Genomic DNA, 18,887 nt, shown 5'->3' with positions numbered 1-18,887 from the left:
CATGGTAAGTCCTCGTGGTGACCCACCGGTTTTGACCATTGCCTGTCATTTTCTGATTTCCCTTTATTCTATGCAATACCGATGTGGATTGTGGTCCAGGATAGGCTGAGGATGATGGCTTGGCACGAGGAGGAGAAGGTCGAATTGGAAGGGCTCCTGAAGCCCTCGACTAACGAGCAAGAGAGGCTGAAAGGTCTCATAGGGGAGGGCTAGTTGAAGGAGTTGATGCTTCAAGGCGAGACAACGGGCTTCAGACCTGTGCGGACGCTGCAGAGTTTGAGTTGGTGCGCTTAAAGGCTCTCTTCGAGCACATGGAGGCAGACAATGTACCCCTCTCAAATAAAGTCGGGGTGGCTAAGCGTGAAGCTGTCGAGGAGTTGACTAAGCAGCGGGTTGAACTTGAAGCCTCGATCGCCTTGCAAGCCACCAATCTATGGACCTAACTTAAGGCCTTGGCCACATCGTAGGCTATCGCAGTTGTAGAAGAGTTTAAGGTGTCATCAGAGAGAGCCGAGGAGCTGGATAGGCTATACTAGCATGCCCACAATGCATGCTTGGCTAATGTTCAGGGGTAATATAATTAAAAACAAGGCTAGACTAGTGGTATAAGGTTACACTCAAATTGAAGGTATTGGCTATGATGAAACATTTTCACTAGTAGCATATCTTGAATCAATCAGATTCTTTATATCCATTGCGTGTTTTAGAAAGTTTAAGATTTACCAAATCGATGTAAAAAGTGTATTTTTAAATGGTGATCTGCATGAGGAAGTTTATATTGAACAACCAATGGGTTTTGAAGTCCCTAAAAATGTTGATCATGCGTATCGTCTTAAAAAGGTACTCTACGGTTTAAAAAACAAGCTCCTAAGGCATGGTACAAGAAACTAACAAAGTTTCTATTAAGCCATAATTTTCAAATGAGATGTGTTGATAAAACTCTGTTTATTAAAAAACATAAGGATCACATCTTATTAGTATAAATTTATGTTGATGATATCATTTATGGATCTACCTGTACTGACATGACTATTGAGCTTGCAGATATGATGAAATCTCAGTTTGAAATGAGCTTGGTTAGGGAATTGAATTATTTCCTCGGGTTGCAAGTAAAACAAAAACTTGATAGAGTGTTCATTTCTCTATCTAAATATTCTATGAACTTGATTAAGAGATTTGGATTTGAGAATGATAAGAACTTTGATACTCCTATGAGTACAACCTTGAAACTCTCAAAAGATTCTGCAGGTAAAAATGTGGATCCAAAATTGTATCGGAGTATGATTGGTAGTCTATTATATTTAGCTGCTAGTAGACCTGATATCACTTTAAGTGTTAGTATTTGTGCTAGATATCAGTTTGAACCTAAAGAGTCACACTTGACTGCTGTCAAGCGGATTATAAGATATGTCGCAAGTACGTTAATCTCGATCTCTGGTATCCAAATGAGACTAGTGTTCAATTAGCTGGGTACTCGGATGCTGACTGGGTTGGTAATCTTGATGATCGAAGATCAACCAGTGGTGTTTGTTTTTATATCAGAAACTGTTTAGTTTCTTGGTTTAGCAAGAAACAAAGTTCTATATCACTTTCGATAGCTGAAGCTGAATATATCGCAGCTGGTAATGCATGTACTTAGCTTGTTTGGATGAAACGTATACTTAGTGATTATGGAATTAAACAGGATTCTATGTTATTATATTGTGATAATTCCAGTGCTATAAATATTTCAAAAAATCCAATTCAGCATTTTCGTACTAAGCACATTGATATTAAATTTCATTATATTCGGGAATTAGTTGAAGAAAAAGTTATATCTTTGGAATATATCCCTACCGAGAATCAACGTGCTGATATTTTCACTAAACCTCTTGATAAAAGCAGGTTTAACAAAATGAAATTTGATCTTGGCATGTGCATTTTAAAGTGAGTATTTATGCCTATTTGTATTATAGTGTATATATTTGCTAGTTTAGTTTTCAAATCTTGAAAAATATGCAAAAATCAGATTTTTTGGCCTATACTCAACTAGTCATGAGTATCCACAACTAGTCATGAATCGCATTGATTCACTTAAAATTTGGGAGAAATCTTCTTCTTCATTTCAAATTCACTCTCCAATGAGTCGACACACGACTTGTCGAACCTATCTTCCAAAATCTTCAAGAGAAGGGCCATTTGAAGTTGATCGTCACTTGATTTCAGCCCTTATGGATATTTCAGTGAATGATGAGGGTATTCCTATCCATACTTTATCTTATAAACCCTCTGTCACTGAAAAACATATGCTGAGTAAGGACTTATGCAATTTGGATGTACAATGGACGCATAAAGGGAATGCACTTCCTTCAAAATATCTGTTACCCAAATAAAGAATTCTTCACAAAATCTTTATGTCTAATTTGTATCCTCGGTCGGGTAATAAATCTGAATTAACGTCCTTCATGGTTCGTATTCTTCATTCTGTTGTCAGTGGCGTTAAGATTTGTTTACCATCCTTGATTTGTCATTTCATCATTCAGTTTCGACTCCATCCTGGTCACAGTGACATTCCTTTTGGATATTTGATGAGTGTGTTGGCTACATATGTCAGTCAATATGCCGGTTGGAGAGGTCCCTATCCATCATTTGATATTTAACAATTCCAATATCAATAAGTTGAAACTGGATTTCCTTCCTGGCCAAGGTGATGGTGTTGGCAGTGCTGAAGCTGAACATGAGGAAAAAGTTGGTGATCTTCCTCCTGATGATATTAACATGGATGATATTTTTAAAGAACTTGAGTCTGATTCTACAAATGATCCAGATTATGAGCCTTCTTCATTTGATGCACGTCTGAGTGCATTGGAAGATAAAGTTGAGAATCTAAATGTTGAGATGCAAAACGTGTCTATTGCCCATGATTTATGGTTCAAATATAAATCAGATATTTTGTGTTATGTAACATATCTTGAAAGTGTGTTTTATTACTAATTTGACAAAGGGGGAGATTGTAAGTGCCATAGTTTATAGCCCTTTGTGTTGTCAAATTTGTGATGCCAAAGACACTGTTATGAAGCTTGCATCTGTGAAGAACAATGCTCTACTCAAGATCAACTTAGGTTGACAAGCATTGTTCACAAGTCAAGAATCTCAAGAAGCTTTGAAGTTCAACCTCAAGATCTTAAGAAGCTTTCAAGTTTAATCTCAAGATCTCAAAAAGCTCTCAAGTTTAAACGACATCAAGACTTCAAGCTCTATTACTTTCAAAGGTCACTCATCTCTAATGTTTCAATGTCCTTACTTCACTACTGAGGTATAATTGACCTTAGGTTGACCTTTAGAGTAGGCCATTTTGGTTACATAATTCATATGCTTTATATAAGTGACTTTGGTTTGTTCTAAGACTAGTCTTGGACTTTGTTCGACTAGTCCTAGCACTGCTTCGACCTATCTAAACATTTCCTAGATCAGTTGTAAGTTTGTTACAAAAATTGAAAATTTACTGTTAGGCTTCGACTAGTCCTGCGGACTGTTCGACCAGTCATAGGAACAGTATCGACTGCAACTTCAACCAGTCATAGACCTACGACTCTAAGAACAACGTTGAAATTCAGCCACCTACGACTAGTCGAAGGGATCTTACGACTAGTCGAAGGAGACCTACGACTAGTCGTGAAACTGTAAAATCTTATCGCGCCCGAATTTTCAAATATCTGTTGGTTCTACGACCAGTCGTAGAGATCCTTAGACCAGTCGAAGACGTGATTTGCTCGCATATAAATAGAGCACGAATCTCTGAATAAATAAAGCAATTCAAGTTAATTTAATTCGGTCTTTTGAGAGATAAGTCAGTGCTCCATTTAAGCAAAGTGTGCATATTTAATATTCTCTTTTTTTAGCTTTGTTAATTAGTTTTTTTCTTTACATTCCAATCTAATCTGAAAAGAGGAATTGTTGTTTTCCTTTTTCTGAAATCAAAATCAATTAGAGCTAGCCCTTTTGTTTTGATTTAAAATCTATTAGAACCTAGAACCATTATAAAGTGAGTATTGGACATTGAACTTTGACATTCAAATCTCTACTCCGACTTGGTTCTTTTGGGCTCCTACAACGAAGGAGAAAATCAGGTATTTTACAATTTGTGTAATTTACATTGTTTGGTTTTATTTAAGGTTAAGCCAGAAAAATATCAAAGTTGTTGGTTATCTGAGGAGAGCTAGAAAACTCAGAAGTGAGGGATTTTGAATTGTGCAAGCCCTTTGAAAAAGACACAATTGTGAAGGTTTTGGGTGAACTTGTGAAAACCTATTTGATAGTGAATGCTAGTATCCCCTGTGTGAGGATATTAGGAGTGGATTAGCATTTTGTGTGGCTATTGTTTAATAGTTGGTGAATACATAGGCGAACCACTATAATTCTTTGTATTGTGGATGTGTGATTTATATTTCCTATCTTTTATCATTCAGAATTGTGGAATGAATGTGTGTATGAGAATGTTGTAAATTTTACATTTCAAGCTCAGTATGAATGTTGTAATAATTTAAATTTACATTTCAGCATTATATTTTTGCTATCTCTTTATTACGTTGAGCTTTAGTTTCTGTATTTGTTCTAGTAAGGTTGCCCTGTCATTTTTATGGTGCATGGTTGTCCTTGGAACAATCAATATTTTGACCTAGCATTCAGCAGTGTGAATTGATTTATTTATTCGGCTCTATCTTTCTATATTTCCACTGTATTTATCTTAAAAATTGGCATAGTCCTATTCACCCCCTCTAGGACATATAGCTAGGCCATTTCAATTTCAATAATAAAAATGGGAACTAGGGTTCTAAGGATCCACTTGTAGTAATCAGGATGTTTCCTTGTTTAACTCAAGGAACACAATTAGAATTGGAGTCCTATCTTATCCAATTGGAAGATATATCAATAAAATCAAATTTAAACTTTTATTGACCTAATTCTCAATGAAGGAGAGTTGTGAGGGTTGGAAGGGATTCCATCACCAAACCATGTTATGGAGACGATGGCTAACAATAGGATTTACCAATCCCACAATCTTAAATTAAGAAAAAAGAAGATACTTAAAGCTATTGCAGATCTATTGTAATTTGAGTCACAACAAACCATTAAAAACTGAAAGTATTCCTTAAATATCAAATTAGAATCAAAGAAGTTCAACAATAACAAGAATTAACATAAGAAAAATATTTCAACATGCTATAAGCTTCACCTCTTAGCCCTAGCTAAGAGATTTAGCCAACCATAGACATGATTGGATCTAAAACCTTAGAAGAAAACATTAAAAACAAACTAGGAAAGAAGAAAAACTCTTGGGAGGCTCCTCCACCCCTTGGCTCTGGTCCTTGAAACCTTAGATATCCTAAAAAGTCTGTAGGAATCCCATATTTATAGCCTAGTCCGGTCGGTTTCGCAAAACCACCTCAATTTATGTAATCCGCGTAACTCTCCGTAACGCGTTCGGCGGCATCAAGCGGAGGTTGAATTCTGGAAGTCACACCTTTATGCACTGCGTAAGTTCTTATGTCATCGAACCTTCATTCAATATCACCAAGAAGTCCTTTGATGGCATCGAAGGGTCTTCGATCCATCGAGAATGTGTCCAAAATAGTCCAGCGAGTTACTTCAAAATTCTTTAGAAATTTCGATGTCATTGAACAAGATTCGATGTCATTGAGCTTGTCTTCGATATCATTGAGAGAGACTTCGAGTAATCGAAAATTGCACCCAATATGTCCGGCGACCAACTCGATTTTCCTGTAAAAATTTTGATGTCATCGAACAATGGCTTCGATGTCATCCAACTGTGGTCGATGACATAAACAATGAAGTGAATTTTAGCACTTTATTCTTTCGGTTTCCTTCCTTCTCCACTTGGTTTTCTTGAATCTCGGGGTCTTAAAATCTTCAATCTTGGTCTTCAAAGATCCATTCTTTACCTTAGTGTTTCTTGAGTATCATATTCATGCTTTTAACATTCTTTTCAATCCAAGCTCTTAGATTCACCTTGCAACATAAACATGCACAAAATATCCCTTTAAGCATTATCACGTTCATAAAACTAAGATATAATTAGGGGAAAATATGCAATATTTGGCACTCAACAAGCTTCCTCGGAGTTTGTAATAACCGGGCCATCAAAATTGATCTCATCCCTCGGGTTTTGAAACCACTTGTTGATTGGGTTTCTAACCTAACCTTTCCATTGTGGGTCGGTCCATTTTCTCCATAACAGTAGCCATTCTCGAGATCATGGGAAGGTAGCAGGATAAGCAAGACTTATTTAAGAATAATGGCACAAGTTCTAAAATGGCAAAATATTGTGTCCATGATCAAAAGTACGAAACATGCACCACATGAGTTTAATGAAGATACATAATCAATACAAGTGGGTTTCTTTATTTTATCTTTAGGATAGATATGTTCATTGTGACAATTACCAATTTGTTCATTAAACGAGCTAAGGTATGAGAGAATTTGTTGTGAATATTGTGCCCTTATAATTGCAAGGAAAATACAAAATATCGCCTATGATCGATAACAAACATTTTATTTGACTTTGCTGGTTTTGAACTGTATAATTACATAAGATTGGAAAACTTCTCTATTGGTATGGACCGTATAAGGGACAAGGCCGATGCATTACATAATGAGGGGTTAAGAAATAAGAGGATGGAGGGGAGTCGTTGATGAAGAATATCATCAAAATTATGATCTTATGTCCTCTCTCAGCCGAATGCTTCCGTGTCCATGTGATGTTTCCTCACATGTAGTTTTATCCGGGACCCTATACATTACGTTCTACTGACTCATCTCTCGATAGATTGATAAGGCCCTATATATCTTAGGACCGCAAGCTCCTATTCAGTCAATACATGATCAGTCTCATTAGAGTTTGAACAGTTCTGCCCAAGAGTTGCTGAGGATTTGGTCAATGCAGCTAACCCTCCAATGTTCGGTTAGATCTAGCTAGGTTAAAGTAGGTGGATTTTAGTCAAGCCATCTGCCAATGGTAATTGAAAGTCCCATCGACCGTGGCTTGTCATTAAAAGAGTAATGTTCATGAGTTCCATGTGTTACATTTTGCCGAACCATCTCTTGGCTAAGTCCTATATTTGAGGACAAGGAAGAAAATGATGAACTAGCTGAGTTCAGCCACTACATCATCATTTCAAGTCGTTGAATTGCTAGGGAAGTCTCTATGACCATCTGAGCATATTGATTCTTTAGGGAAAGATCAGGGACACTTGGAATGAAGAAGGAAACATTAGGTGTGAAGGAATTTGAGAAGGATTCTAAGCCCAATGGTGATCTCTCCTCTGTGGTTTGGGAGCTTAGGGGAGAAAGTTCACTATAGGAATGGCTAAGGTTACCGGGATTGTGAGAGGTTTGGAGCTTAAGGCTTTCCTTTGATAGACAAAACGAAGCAAAAGAGAAATTAATGTACATAAAGTAATGGCGTCGAATGAGTTTTCCAAGACATAAATACATCTATTTTCGAGGCGTTGAATACCGTGTGATTAATTCCTCTTGACGTGACATGTCACTATAAGTGAAGATACAACATCTACAATTTGCGATGGTTGAGTACTAAAGTTTTGTATTATTTTACTGAGGCCAAGTGAGGTACGTGAATAGTCATTGATCCTATGCACACATGGCTGGAATGTAAAGATTGCAATGATTGAATGTTGAATAAGAGCTTTAAAAGTTTATTCATTACTTTGCTGGTCATTGACCGCACTACTACATAAAGAAAGACAAAAATTTAAAAGTAATTAAGACTTATTAAACTAGGCCTTTAGATTTTTGAATTCGTCCTAGAGATCTTACATCTCTGCCTCATCTTTTTCCTTAGCAGGACCCAATCAGTCCCTGTCCTCGATGAAGCATGGCAGGAAATGAAGCAATTGATTGACATGAACATTGGTCGAGGGAGCCTCTAGTTCGTCCGTCCTTTTTACAGTATAATTCACTATCGATTGGATTTGATTCAAAGTAACCTATTCATTCAAGAATTCCAAGTCTGTTGGAGTGGCCATTTCTTTTGTGTAGAAAGCGCTCTCTCATTCTCGTAGTTCATTTAGCATACTGGAACGATATGATTATGGTAATATGAGCATCGCTCGATTGAACTGATGGCTTGAGTGCGGCGTAGCTGGGCATGCCACGCTACTTCATATTTACCACTGATATCGAACGAATCTTTTACAGTCATTTCTTGTTGTTCAAGGTAGCATCAATTTACATCATGGAGGTAAAAGTCTCTCTCATAACAATTTGCCATGGTGGCTAGCCATTTTAACTTCTTGAGTAGTCCTTCTAACTAATTGTTCAGGTCGACCAAAGGGTGATAGTCGAGTGAGTAGGAGGCATCAATGACAAACCTTCTAATGTCAAATGGTAAAAAAGGAAAAAGAAAAATATTTCAACCCTTCGTCAAAGATTTCTTTGAGAAAGGACTCTGTACTTGCAATAATGGAAGGTAATTTGATAGCCATTTATCAAAATTAATTCAGAAAAGTAATGGAGTCATGGGTTGGATGTCATTTAAATAGTGGGATATAGAGGCCCACTATATACTGAAAGTATGGTAGAAGAGCAGATACACATCGTAATTCATGCGGAACATGGGTAGTTAAAGCATGAAACTTGGGAGTAACCAACATTCTACGAAAGTCCCCGAAACAACTTTAGAAGATATGCTCACAATAGTTATTCAAAGGAGTTAGGTTGCAAAAGATGATCGATGGCCATTCATTTATGCGTGAAAGATTACAAATAAGAAGACAAGAAGTTTTGTAAGAATGTTTCGGCTATCTCTTGTCATCTCTTGGCAGTACACAGTGATGTTCCTCTTTCATGCTTGATCTGGAGAATCAACCGACGCCCTCTGCTTGAACGCACATTGCAGGAACTAGTCCTTAGATTTCTTCAATGATCTTAACATGTTCTACATGTTTTTTCAACCATACGTTGTTGTAGTGTGAGTATGTCAGGCTCTAGAGCACCAATTCTAAATCCTAAACTCTCGACTTCCATCTCAGTGGCTTTCGCAGCAACATTCTTGATCGTGAGCTCTTAAGCCACCTCTTATGCATTAGCATTTTCAATATCGGCCATTTGTTTCTTCGCCTCAAGATCGGCAACAACTGCCTTAACTTGGCAATACATGTCAAGTATTCCCTTAAGCTCTAGGAGAGGTGGTATTCTGGCCTTAAAGATGGGTTTGATTGGAACACCACGTATGTCAAATCGACCAATCATCCGACCTTGGTTATCAATCTAGCATCAAAGGTCTTAGCTAATCCTTTCTATAGGAGTTCGTGCAATTCAACTTGTAAGCTCTGGAGATTGTCATGATGAAGAGGAGATGTTGCTATAGATTCTTGATCAGAGAGATGACTTCATCAACAGGAATGGTAAAAGTCGAAGTAGTGCTCTCGTGAATAGTTGTAGAAGAAGATGGGAGAGGTCCTACATTAGTGACTTCCACCTCTGTTGGCTCTATAGGTGTATGGCCCGAAATAACCTCAAGCCGATCGCCAACATCAACTGGTGATTACTCTAAAGTTTAAACCAAAACTTGGTCGACCACTTCTTCAAGGGTATCAACAATCACTTCTTCTTTAGTTGAGATCTTGTTAGTCTCGACCGATCCTTCAGGACTACTATCATATCGACCGCTGCAGACTGTGTTGCAGTCATAATCTCTCCGACTGTTGTAGGCGATGAAGAAAGCGGTGGAGCCATGATTAATTTGAAAGGTCAGGTAGGAGAGATCAAAATCCTTTGCCACATGACTGGCATGGATGAGGAATGAGTCTATTATGTGTGTTCCAAATCAACAAGAGCATTATCAACTCTAGGTGACCTGTCAGACGGAGTGTCCTCTGTACCACTGGTCATTTCTAAATACAAAGGCACTGCCGTTGTAGTTGCTGGAATAGAATTATTGAATATCATAGGAGTACTTGTTGTCATTGTCATTATGACTGTCATTTCTGAGATCAATGGTATAATCGCAGTTATAGGGATTGCCAGTATTAGCTGTGTGACTTGTTCTTGAAGGCACACCGCTGTTGTCTTGTGTAATTCCCAGGTCATCGAAAAGAATTAGACTGAGATGGTTGGTGTGTGAGTGAGAATGTCAATTTCAACAAAAGCATGAGTAAATGATCTCCACCTGAGTTAGATCGAACCGCTTGTCTGATCGGTAGACCCTTGACTGATTCAGGATTTCTTATTATAGTCATTAATGGCTTAGCAGAGGTAGGGAATGGTGGGGGTTGAGGATGATAAGGTTTTAGATATTTTTAAATGGAAGGTCGAGATCATTCAATCTCTCTTTGTCCTTAGTCCATTTGTTCTAGTGTTTATTAAAATAAGCCTCTTCATGTCGTTTTATGCTTTCAACCATCTGTTCGAAATAATATGCCATGCTTAAGTTAGGCCGGTAATTTATTTTTAAATATTTTTCAAAAGTTGTCATGGCCTTTACCGAAGAAGTGTTAGATGATTTTTTGGGTCTCAACAATGCTCGATGTTTTATTATGGAGTAAGTCTGGAAGGAGTTTTTGACTAGAAAGAAAAGACAAGAGATTTCAGAGGAGGATTAATACCTCCCAAATCGAAAATCTTCCTCAGGGCCATCTTTTATGGTCGAGCAGTTGCAAGAATATCAAAATGTTCTTGACTAATTTGTGGGACTTCTAGGCAAGGAGCTTTGGTTGCTGGTACGGGAAGGGTTGTTGATGTTATCGTTATCATTCTTACTGTATGCTTCGCAGTAGGTGCCGATGGCATAGGGGTAATTCTTTTTCTACTGTTGACCAAACCCAATTGTGAGAAGAATTGAGATGTAAGTTCTTCAGTACTTCAACCATTCAAAAGTTTGGCATATTGTCGCTCCCACCATGATACAAAATAATTTATAGATCCTGAGTATTATGGGTAAATTGGTATTTACAAAGCTGTCGAGTCCTTAGGATAAGTGTTTTCAAGGGAAGTATACAATGCTTTGTTGGTCACTATTACACGATCGTAAGGAGGTTGGTTGAATGTCTTATAAGGGGACATGGAATACACTGCACCAAACTAAGTTGATGAGTAAACAAAGAAGAATGGTATTGTTCGACAATAGCCTTTGCGTTCTTGCCTTTCTCGATTGAACTGTCATAAGCCAAATCATGGCCAATCACATAGAAAGTACAAGTATAATGCAATCAACCTTTCGAAAGTTCGTCATCGGAGGAAAATTGTCTTATGAGCCTTTATGCTCATAGTCCTTTTCTGCCATAAAGAATTGATCATCTCGAGAATTTTCAAGAGAAAAAAATTCAAGGATTATTCTTTAACCATGTTATTCTTCAGGGACGTGTGGAGAAGTTAGTCGCCATGAGAGGTAAACAATCAATTGTCATGTAGTTGTTTGAATAGATGAGAGTGGAAGTATGTGACAAACCAAGCTAGATTAGTCCTCCTGCCAAATACAATCCTTTGTGATTGATTTTGTAAAGACTTCTATATATATGGATGAGGACGAAAGGTACTAGAGCTACGCGTTGTTGTTTGATATGACATTTAGCCAGAGCAACATATTCGGCTATAATTTGTTAAGTGTTGACACATAGAAAATGCCGGCAAATCCAAAGGAGAATGAAGGCAAGGTGCTCATCTTCTTCAACTAGTCCTTTAAATTTTCTGTGATACATCATGAAGGTAGTGTAACCTTTAATGGATTTGCCGGGGTAGTTCTTGTGTTGCCCTGTTCTAACCTTTTCATGGTAAATTCTTTCGAAAGGTAATAACTTGGTCACATTATAGATGTCTTTTATGGTGATACTCATCGGACTGCATCCGAACATAAATGCATTGGTGGAGGTGCTTCAAAATGAAGATAAAGGAGGAGAGATGCATTGGGGGCATATTCCTAGAGAGATAGTTTGATGCATTCATAGGTGCCCAATTCTTTCCACACATCTGTGTATTAGTCTAATACTCCTGTGAACCAATTTTTCTAATTTGGAGGAGGTTTCAGCCATAACCTTGGTGTCTTCAACGCATTGATCGCGTTAGGTATGGTTCCAGATTGAATTAGTACATTGTCGTTGGTGAAAATAGGAAAGAAGGGATCTAAAGGTAATAGCTCATCGGCTGGAATCTTAGTCGAAAATGTTGAAGCGATACAGAAAGCTTTGTCATTCAAAGGAGATTTGAAATGAGTTCTTTTGTATAGTAATCAGTGAATATATCCATCATGACCATCATATCTCTTTAATCAAAAGGTAGGAGTAGATGATGAAGAAGCCATTGCTAATGGTAGAAGGGTAAGTAAAAATCTTCGGGTGAGTTATTGAAGAAGAGAGAAGACTGGAAGCGTAAGGAAAGTGAATGAGAAGATGACGTGTATATAAGCAAGAATGAACAGATGCATTTATTGAGGAATCATGCCTATTCTGCAGAATAACTCTTTGGGACACATGTTAGCTTGAAATTCATCTTAGCATTTCAAATCAGCACGACTGAGATAGATTATTGTGGTTGAAAATGGTTTGTGTGAGTATTAATGAAATTCCAAATGTCACTATCACTTTCTCTGAAAGGACAACAACAAGGGGGGGGGGGAGGGAATGGGCAATGTTTTTACCCTATCTAGCCGATTCCTATTTTGACTATTCAAGATTGAACATGTGTAAACTGCATGTGCGCGTGTTCAACAGTCGCGGGATTTTCTGTGGATATGTACGGTTGTGTATCAGAAAATAGAGCCATAATGTATCAAATGCATTAAAGCCGTCGAGGAAAGTGCAATTGACTCTGGGTGGCTAAACAGCAAGTAACCAACCATTAAGTTCATATGATCGTTGGACGGTTGTCTAAAGAATATGGAGACCAAGAACATGAGAAGCATTTTGAAACAGATTGAGGAAAGAAACGATTACAATAACCATCAGAACGTGGAAAGGATCTAGAATGAATGAATTAAAGCTTATAAATAGAAGAAGATTGCAAAAAAATAATTCATCTCACACCAACCCAAACAAATCAGTAAATCAATTATTTTTCAATTAACTCATCAACTTTACATTCCATAGTGTAATTATTGCATTTATCAAGTAAATTTCTTTTCTTAACGTAATTACTTTACTTTGTACATTTACTACTTACATGTACTAGCTCAATTCAAAGCGTAAGTACTATAGATGATAATTGTTGTCATGCATAGAACTATCTGCAGGAGTCGATCTTAATTCTTGTCCTTTATTCCATTTCATCTACATTGAGAAAGTCCTTTCAAGTGAAAGGCAAGAAGAAACCCAATATCAGAGGATGAACCCCAACCCTCTGACTATCGCTTAATCCAATTATACTTTGAGCGAGTGGCTAAATAGGGGACCGATCTCCTCAGAACTTAGTCATACCTAGTGTCTGCCTACTTCGGTGCTCGGGGTCATTGTTGTTCGGTTTGAATTGGAACCGCAGTCCTAATTCTAGCATGCCCGCGCGCTACTCATGTTGGAGAAGAGGATCGTAAAAATCACAACAAACATAACTAAGATCAGTGTTATGGACAATCAATGCTTGATTTCAGCAAAGCTCTTATCAATCTCATCGGTCCACTTAAAAGGGATTTTTTTCATGCAAGCTGTAATGAGTGAGACTATAGTGTTGAAATTCGGCATGAATTGACCGTCGATCTGATGGAATCTCACAAATTTGATGTGGGAAACTTGGTATATCGGGTTGGTTGGCTAAAGTAGCTTCTCCTACCCTAAAATCATAATTGGAATCAATGCCTAATTTCAACAAAGCTTTTGCCAACCTCATTAGTCCACTGAAATGGGATTTTTCATGCAATCTGTAATGGGTGCGACTATAGTGCTGAAATTCCGCATGAATTGACTATTGATCGGATGAAATCTCACATATCTGATATGGGCAACCCAGCATAGCAGGTTGGTTGGCTAAAGTAGATTCTCCTACCTCAAAATCATATATGATATGTCAAAAAATTCATTCTGGTTTGTGAGATAAGACTGTTTTAAGGTTAAGATGGTCTTGATCACTTCCACCTGTGATTGGGCCTTCTGTGGTCCATCTTGTGCATGAAAGTGTCCACAAATTGCTCTACATCATGGACCAAACATGGAAAATTTAAAGGGCTAAGAAAGAAATACAATAGTAATAATCAATCAATTAAAAATATACCCATGGTGGTGCTCATCATATGAATATATTTCATCATTAAAGCATGGGCCATATCTTTACGAACGAAAAATGCACTCTTGGCATGAACAAATAAATATTTTGCACCTATATCAAGGTGAACCTCTAAGCTCATCCAAAATATGGAGACTTACGACGTACTTGATTTTTTTATAGATCTTATAACTCATGGGGCTCATATCATAGGCTTTAGGTACAACACAGGTCTCATCAAAAGCACACTGGGCTTGTAGGCCACTTTAAACTATGAAACACACTATTTTTCTTCCTTCATATTGTATAATTTTAATTAATTTTTATCCTCTTAAAGTTTCAGGAAGGAGGATTCTTAGTGCAGGTGATAACGGATCGGGCGGTGGATCAGTGAAGTCTCCAATAATACCAATTCGTCCGTAATGGCTCCAAAAGTGCCAGTTTGATGCTGATAATGTGTTTCTTGAAAAGTAAATGAATTTATTAATTGTTATATGTACATATCATTATTAGCAATGTTTAAAATCCTCAAATAGATCTACCACTTATAACAGTCCAAGGCGATAAAATCTATATATAGTTAACCAACCCTGGTTATATGTTTAACGTTTCCCTTTTATTTTTAAAATTTAGCAATTGAGTATAAATAAATATAACAGTTATTGATGGAGGTTTCTGAAGGTGGGGTTCAACTCTCACTTCTTCCTATTTATCTTCTTGTTTTGCTCTAACTATGTTTCCTTTACTGCCTGTAATTACATTTAAATTTTGCTATTATCATACACTGCATTGCTACATGATATGGTGGACCTATATTTGTTATATACGAGATCACGTTTCAATGATCTAAACCCTTAAAATGAGCTTTACATATGTTGGATATGTGCCCATATGTTGATATGTTGTAACTATAAGATATGTCAGAACTCTTTAAATATAATAGTTATTGATTATATGCCAATATGGGAAATATAATTATAATTAGTACATTGCAGTTATCTATGGATGAAAAGATGATGGAGGTTTATGGATGTGGGGTTTAACTCCCTTTCTTCATCTTGATCTTCTTGTTTTACTCTAACCATGTTTCTTTTATTTCTTGCAATTACATTTGTGCAATTATCATACACTGCATTACTACATGATATGTCAAACTGACAACTGTTAGATATGAGATCATGTTTCAATGATCCAAACTCTTAAATGAGCTTTACCATATGTTGTATATGTGCCCATATGTTAATATGTCGAAACTACATGATATGTCGTAACTCTTTAAATATAATAGTTATTAATTATATGGCAATATGGGAAATATAATTATAATTAATATATTGCAGTTACCTAAGGATGAAAAGGTGATGGAGGTATATGGAGGTGGGGTTCAACTCCCCCTTCTTCCTCTTAATCTTCTTGTTTGACTTTTACAATTATCATACATTGCATTACTACATGATATGTCAGAAGTACATCCATTAGATATGAGATCATATTTCAATGATCCAAAATCTTTAAATGAGCTTTACCATATGTTGGATATGTGCCCATGGGGTCTATTTGTGGGAAAATACTCGCAAGTGGTCCCTCATAACTTTCCTCGAGAGTATCTATGTAGTTTTCTTTCTCCTTGGATAACACCTTTTCAATATTTTTCCCTCGAAACTGGAATCAATTGAGAGGAGAGAAGGATGAGGTCGGATGTGACAGGGCTTATTTTTATCATAACCAATTTCTCCTAATTCTCTCGATTCGCCTCTTTATAAAAAGGTAGGCACTCCCTTGATTAGAGACATGAAACTCCATAGAGAGAAAATTAAGAGTAATTAGAGAATATTTGATTATCCATTAGGTTCCCTTTATATGATCTAAATCATTGATCATATCTAGTGGCCATCCTAATCATAAAGGTTATCAGTTTCTTTCTAATCCCATAGTCGTTAGGTGAATTTTTATAGTAGAGTCATCTATCATTGCTTTACAAAGAACCTAAAAATTGTGTAGATTTCAACAAATCCAGAGGAGATACCAAATTAGACCTTTCAAAGTAGTAATGGAGCACATTTGATGGATCTCTGATTCATGAGAATCGAAACTGAGATTATTGCTCTTTTCATAACATAAAACCTTATTTAATTTAATGCATCTTATTTTTTCTCACATATCTACTGTTACAATTATTGTGGCAATGGAGTGGAAACATGGAGACATCTCCTCTAGGATTTTGCCACCTGCTCTCTCACCTCTTTTGTTTTATAAATAAGGGAAACATGCGTATAGAAGGGTATTATATTCTATTAATTCATCTTTGAGGTATTTCTTAGTGTGGGATTTCTTGTATGGGTAGGAGAAAGGTAAGCCTTATATTTTTATTTCTCTTATTTTTAGTGAAGAAAAAACCTTCGTGTTATTGCCCCATGGAGTAGGCATCTTACTAAACTATGTAAATCCCTGTGCTTCTTGTCGCTCGTGTTAGTTTAGCACTTTTGCCCTTTTGTTTGGCCATTTCCTTTTGTGTTTTGGCTTTGCCTTTATTGATCACGTGTGTGTGTTTTCTACAACAATTAGTAATAGAGCCAAAGGTTGAGAAACATTTTTTACAAGATTAGTGTTATGTTAGGCAACCCCAAGTGCAAGGTTGCAATGCAATAATAACTTTGGAGTCCGATGTCAATCCATAGGAAGTTAGTGAGAACACAATTGGAACTAATTAGGTTGTCAGCATTTTTAATGCAGTGAAGTAGAAATGCTTTAAAACAAATAATGAAAATGATGAAGGATATAAGAATCCACTTATAACAATCACAATATCTAATTTACTAATTCAACTCTTGTAACTCAATTAGAATTAAAATTCTATCATATCTAATCAGAAGATTATTCTATTAAACAATCTTCAACACCAATAAAACATGAATTCAACTGACCAATTCTCTCATGAAGCACATGGATCTCACTCACAGAGAATCACGAGCATTTGCTATAACAAAGGCATACAATAGATCAATCAATTATAGAGATTGATTCATTCTCTAATTAAGCAATTACCAAATCAAATAAGCCGATGTAACTGAAAAACCCCACATGAATTTATTATTTCACACCAAAATTTAAAGCAATAATTTAAGGAAAAATGGAAAATTTCAGAGATTATAATTAAGAGAAAACAATCATAAAACAATCCTAGATTTCTAGACAAAGAACATAAAAAACTAAGCTAGTATTGAATCTCAGCTTCAAGGGATTCTCACATTTGTCTAAATCGAAACCCTATCTGAATTTCTTCGAGGGAGACAACATCTACATGAAACAGGGAGACCACATGACATATGGACGAACTGCCTACACATTGGATGACTTGGATGAACGGCTAGATGAAGGTGAGCATCCTTGAGATGGTGGATGGTCCTCTCTCTCTCTTGTAGTGAATAGAGATGATGTCACGTCCCAAACTTAGAAACTGAGCTCACAAAATTCCCAATCGCCAAATCTGATGCCGACAACCTCTGTAGTAGCCCATTCTTAGCTCCTAGTGCCCATACGCCAGATTTCGATCCTGGGATCCTACAATGAGAATTTTCTAACGTACATTTATCTCGTAAGAAGCATAACCACAAGTTTACCCAAATCACAAAGGCAACATCATCATCACATATCCACCAATGTAAATAGTTGAATACAGTGTTGAAAGGGAAATTACATATATCAAAAATCAAAGCTCCAGAAGACAACTGCATGCTCTAAGCACAACGCTGCTATGACCTAGCGCCACCTACACGCATCTATCATGCATAAGCGTATAGAAAGCTTAGAAAGTGATGTAAGTGTGTGCACAAGGTAAGTGCCAACTATGCAATATTAGAGCAATATAGAAACATGCTGGTATTTCCATAAATACCATCAGCCTTATCCAGACTATGTGATGCAAAAACATAATAAGCCAGTGTCATATACCAAGGAAAGAATGCAATATGCAAATCCTTACGAGTCCACAAATACCGTCAACCTCATATAGGTCATATAAATGTAGAAACATAGCAAATCAAAATGTTATATACCACGGATGTAATGTAATGTGCGGTGTGAATGAAATGACCATGCTGGAGTATGAAGTCAGGATGATAGTACGTAGTATCGCAGGCTATGGGGTTCATTATAAGAGACTTCTATCCAAACCAGTCACATACCTAAATTTAGATAGTCAGAGTCAATGTGGCAGACTCCTAATCTCAGGTTAGTCATGCACCCCAACCAAAATGCTGGCCATTGGGAAGGTACACAACAATTAGTTGCACACCACCAGCCCGAGTGGATAGTGAATGAATGAATGAATGAGTAAAATGCTAAGTATGCAACTCCTGCTTAATAAGTCCACATATCAGTACTGTACATCTCTGAGATCATCACCGGAGTTTAGTACACTCCACACTAAGTGCCACCTCCCTAGCCGCACAGTGTAGTGAGTGGAAGAGACCACAATATTCGCCTTCCAAGAGTATACCAATGCCTACCAGGCTCGTCAATAGCGGACCCATTTGCAAGCTGGTCAATCTTTACCATGCCCCAAACTCAAAAACTGAGCTCACAAAATTTCTGATTGTCGAATCCGGTGCCAATAGCCTCCACAGTACCCCATTCTCGGCTCCCAGCGCTTATACGCCAGATTTCATTCCTAGGATCCTATA

General features: G+C 37.1%; 1 long non-coding RNA gene across 1 annotated transcript in view; it reads left to right on the top strand.

The window, feature by feature from the left end:
* The window catches only part of LOC131252100 (uncharacterized), a 63,972-nt gene extending 49,018 nt beyond the window's left edge, over positions 1-14,954 (top strand). Inside the window, exon 3 of the long non-coding RNA XR_009174180.1 lies at positions 14,543-14,954. This is a non-coding gene — a long non-coding RNA (uncharacterized LOC131252100). The remainder of the gene's footprint in view (positions 1-14,542) is intronic.
* The last annotated feature ends 3,933 nt before the right edge of the window (positions 14,955-18,887 follow it).

This window comes from Magnolia sinica, chromosome 7 (assembly GCF_029962835.1).
Source record: "Magnolia sinica isolate HGM2019 chromosome 7, MsV1, whole genome shotgun sequence".
Classification (NCBI taxonomy): domain Eukaryota; kingdom Viridiplantae; phylum Streptophyta; class Magnoliopsida; order Magnoliales; family Magnoliaceae; genus Magnolia; species Magnolia sinica.
Note: the sequence above shows the minus strand (reverse complement) of the source record. Positions and strands in the feature narration are given on the sequence as shown.